The sequence below is a fragment of the Schistocerca piceifrons genome, chromosome 8, assembly GCF_021461385.2.
Source record: "Schistocerca piceifrons isolate TAMUIC-IGC-003096 chromosome 8, iqSchPice1.1, whole genome shotgun sequence".
NCBI classification, from domain to species: domain Eukaryota; kingdom Metazoa; phylum Arthropoda; class Insecta; order Orthoptera; family Acrididae; genus Schistocerca; species Schistocerca piceifrons.
This window is the reverse complement of record NC_060145.1, coordinates 357489406-357494696: the sequence shown is the minus strand read 5'-3', so window position 1 is coordinate 357494696 and position 5291 is coordinate 357489406.

The window sequence follows — 5291 nt, the reverse complement described above, 5'->3', positions numbered from 1 at the left end:
ATAGAATTTGGGAGAAGAGAAATTTGTGGCACAACTTGACTAGAAGAAGGGATCTTTTGGTAGGACATGTTCTGAGTCATCAAGGCATCACCAATTTAGTATTGGAAGGCAGCGTGGAGGGTAAAAATCGTAGAGGGAGACCAAGAGATGAATAAGGTAAGGAGGTTCAGAAGGATGTTGGTTGCAGTAGATGCTGGGAGATGAATAAGCTTGCACAGGATAGAATAGCATGGAGAGCTGCATCAAACCAGTCTCAGGACTGAAGGCCACAACAACAACAGCAAAGCCACGGAAAGCAGGTCCAAGATATTATAGAAAACGTGTGCATAAGGCCCAAGTAAAACGCCAAAGAGGCTATTGGGAAGAACTCAGAAGAGCGTTTCAATGTCCAGGAAGTCCATCGCTGTTGAATGATGTAGACGTTAAAGCTCTAGAACTGACAGCGGCCATACATATGGCAATGGAGGCATCGACATCTATCAAAAGAGATTCTTCTAGCGCAGTACCTTGCATCTGGACAGAGGCGTTGCAAAAATTAAGGTATGAAAGAAGAAGACCTCTTATTTTTATCTCTGCTCAGATGAACCGCTAGCTATGTAAACAACACCTTGGCACAGACATCGAGCTGTAGACAAAGTAGAGAACAGGTGAAAAGAAGAGGTGCCATTCTATGACAAGGTTGATGGAAAGTCCGTACAATTTTGCGACAAATGTCTAAGTGCGAACGGCGACTATGGAGAGAAGTAGCAAGAAGGTGTATCTAATTGTTGCAAATAAAACACTTTCGATTTTTATAGTGTGGTTTCTATTTCGCGACCTATTGGACCTCACTTTCGGAACAGCCTCAGAATGAACGTTTGATAGTGCTGAATGAGACCTATCTGTAGACGCAACGTTCCTAAAAATCTCATTAGCCATTGTAGAAATATCGATTCATTATATCCATAAAATATTTGACGTGAAATAATTTAAAAACTAAACTTCGAATCGACAGCGCGTTTTCACCCACGAACTCATCTTAATTTTGTCTTTGTAACCAATTTCTATGTCACTAGTTGAATTTAGTTTTCATTAGATTAGTCTTATTTGCTATTATATTCTGCGCAACCAATTTTGCCAGAGCGGTTAGTCTTTCCATTTTTCACTCCAACGGTCGTGTTTTTCTGACCACGTGGCCAGAACCTCGCTGCGTGGGATTAGCCGAGCGGTCTGAGGCGCTGCAGTCATGGACTGTGCGGCTGGTCCCGCCGGAGGTTCAAGTCCTCCCTCGGCCATGGGTGTGTGTGTTTGTCCTTAGGAAACTTTAAGTTAAGTAGTGTGTAAGCTTAGGGACTGATGACCTCAGCAGTTAAGTCCCATAAGATTCCACACACATTTGAACATTTGCCAGAACCTCCGTTTACCTGACCTGTGATCTAAAATTCTCCTTTTCAGAGATTCTGCCAATCACTGTATCTCAGAAGGTGACGTCATCTACTTATGACAATGCGTGACAGTTTCGGCTACTGAGCCCTTCCCGGCTCTGCCGGCCCGCCTGCTCTGCTGTCAAAACACGGCCGGTTCCGCAGCTAACGTCACAACTGTGAAGCGCGGGCTCGGCCACGGCTGTTTTTAATGCTTCTCGTCACCGTTACCACGATGTATCGCCCCAGGTATTCTGTACTTTCGGTTTCCGAGAGTTAATCTTTGACGCACGGCCGCCTCGGTGCTTTAGCCCCGAAGACCCACTTGACATAAAGCAAGAGTCTGTTCAGAAAGGATCCTGCTTCTCCATTCCCATGATACGTGAGGAATTTAGCACTTTGTCAACTACATTTTCTGTTCAGTTAATTTCTGTGTATTGATTCCCCTTCTCGACAGTACACAGGGTGGTCCATTGATAGTGACAGGGCCAAATCTCTCACGAAATAAGCATCAAACGAAAAAACTAGAAAGAACGAAACTCGTTTAGCTTGAAGGGGGAAACCAGATGGCGCTATGGTTGGCCCGCTAGATGGCGCTGCCATAGGTCAAACGGATGTCAGCTGCGTTTTTTAAACAAGAACCCACATTTTTATTACATATTCGTGTAGTACGTAAAGAAATATGAATGTATTAGTTGGACCTTTTTTTTCGCTTTTTGACAGTTGGCGCTGTAATAGTCGCAAAAGTATAAGTACATGGTGTCACGCAACATTCCGCCAGTGCGGACGGTATTTGCTTCGTGATTCATTACCCGTGTTAAAATGGACCGTTTACCAATTGCGGAATAGGTCGATATCGTGTTGATGTATGGCTATTGTGATCAAAATCCCCAACGGGCGTGTGCTATATCTGCTGCTCGGTATCCTGGACGACATCATCCAAGTGTCCGGATCGTTCGCAGGATAGTTACGTTATTTAAGGAAACACGATGTGTTCAGCCACGTGTGAAACGTCAACCACGACGTGCAACAAATGATGATAGCCAAGTAGGCGTTTTAGCTGTTGTCGCGGCTAATCCGCAGATGAGTAGCAGAGAAATTGGGCGAGAATCGGGAATCTCAAAAAAGTCGCTGTTGAGAATGCTACATCAACATCGATTGCATCCGTACCATATTTTTATGCACCAGGAATTGCATGACGACGGCTTTGAACGTCGTGCACAGTTCTGCCACTGGGCACACGAGAAATTACGGGACGATAATAGACTTTTTGCAAGCGTTCTATTTGGCGACGAGGCGTCGTTCACCAACAACGGCAAGGTAAACCGGCATAATATACACTATTGGACAACGGAAAATCCACGATCGCTGCGACAAGTGGAACGTCAGCGACCTTGACGGTTTAATGTATGGTGCGGCATTATGGTAGGAAGGATAATTGGCCCCCATTTTATCGATGGCAGTCTAAATGGTGCAATGTATGCTGATATCCTACGTAATGTTCTACCGATGTTACTACAAGATGTTTCACTGCATGACAGAATGGCGATGTACTTCCAACACGATGGATGTCCGGCACATAGCTCGCGTGCGGTTGAAGCGGTATTGAATAGCATATTTCATGACAGGTGGATTGGTCGTCGAAACACCATACCATGGCCCGCACGTCCACCGCACCAGACGTCCCCGGATTTCTTTCTGTGGGGGAAGTTAAAGCATATTTGCTATTGTGATCCACCGACAACGCCTGACAACATGCGTCAGCGCATTGACAATGCATGTGCGAACATTACGGAAGGCGAATTACTCACTGTTGAGAGGAATGTCGTTACACGTATTGCCTAATGCATTAAGGTTGACGGACATCATTTTGAGCATTTACTGCATTAATATAGTATTTACAGGTAATCACGCTGTAACAGCATGCGTTCTCAGAAATGATGAGTTCACAAAGGTACATGTATCACATTGGAACAACGGAAATAAAATGTTCAAACGTACCTACGTTCTGTATTTTAATTTAAAAAACCTACCTGTTACCAGTTTTCGTCTAAAATTGTGAGCCATACATGAACACGATGTCGACCTTCCCCGCAATTGATAAACGGTCCATTTTTACACGGGTAATGTATCACTCTCTTGTCCTAGGGGTGGGAAATTGCCCCTAAAGGCGGAAGAATCAGCAATGATCAACGACATGAGGATGCAGAAGTCAATGGAAACCACTGCATTAAAGACACGTAATGTGTATCCACAGGACATGTGGCCTGTAATTGAAGAAGTGTCATGATGATCTCTCCATTGGCAAAAGATTCCGGATTAGTCCCCCATTCGGGTCTCCGGGAGGGGACTGCCAAGGGGGAGGTTACCATGAGAAAAAGTTTGAATAATCAACGAAAGGATAACGTTCTACGAGTCGGGACGTGGAATGTCAGAAGCTTGAACGTGGTAGGTAAACTAGAAAATCTGAGAAGGGAAATGCAAAGGCTCAATCTAGATATAGTAGGGGTCAGTGAAGCGAAGTGGAAGGAAGACAAGGATTTCTAGTCAGATGAGTATCGGGTAATATCAACAGCAGCAGAAAATGGTATAACAGGTGTAGGATTCGTTATGAATAGGAAGGTAGGGCAGAGGGTGTGTTACTGTGAACAGTTCAGTGACTGGGTTGTTCTAATCAGAATCGACAGCAGACCAACACCGACAACGATAGTTCAGGTATACATGCCGACGTCGCAAGCTGAAGATGAGCAGATAGAGAAAGTGTATGAGTATATTGAAAGGGTAATGCAGTATGTAAAGGTGGACGAAAATCTAATAGTCATGGGCGACTGGAATGCAGTTGTTGGGGAAGGAGTAGGAGAAAAGGTTACAGGAGAATATGGACTTGGGACAAGGAATGAAAGAGGAGAAAGACTAATTGAGTTCTGTAACAAGTTTCAGCTAGTAATAGCGAATACCCTGTCCAAGAATCACAAGAGGAGGAGGTATACTTGGAAAAGGCCAGGAGATACGGGAAGATTTCAATTAGATTACATCATGGTCAGACAGAGATTCCGAAATCAGATACTGGATTGTAAGGCGTACCCAGGAGCGGATATAGACTCAGATCACAATATACACTCCTGGAAATTGAAATAAGAACACCGTGAATTCATTGTCCCAGGAAGGGGAAACTTTATTGACACATTCCTGGGGTCAGATACATCACATGATCACACTCACAGAACCACAGGCACATAGACACAGGCAACAGAGCATGCACAATGTCGGCACTAGTACAGTGTATATCCACCTTTCGCAGCAATGCAGGCTGCTATTCTCCCATGGAGACGATCGTAGAGATGCTGGATGTAGTCCTGTGGAACGGCTTGCCATGCCGTTTCCACCTGGTGCCTCAGTTGGACCAGCGTTCGTGCTGGACGTGCAGACCGCGTGAGACGACGCTTCATCCAGTCCCAAAGATGCTCAATGGGGGACAGATCCGGAGATCTTGCTGGCCAGGGTAGTTGACTTACACCTTCTAGAGCACGTTGGGTGGCACGGGATACATACGGACGTGCATTGTCCTGTTGGAACAGCAAGTTCCCTTGCCGGTCTAGGAATGGTAGAACGATGGGTTCGATGACGGTTTGGATGTACCGTGCACTATTCAGTGTCCCCTCGACGATCACCAGTGGTGTACGGCCAGTGTAGGAGATCGCTCCCCACACCATGATGCCGGGTGTTGGCCCTGTGTGCCTCGGTCGTATGCAGTCCTGATTGTGCCGCTCACCTGCACGGCGTCAAACACGCATACGACCGTCATTGGCACCAAGGCAGAAGCGACTCTCATCGCTGAAGACGACACGTCTCCATTCGTCCCTCCATTCACGCCTGTCGCGACACCAC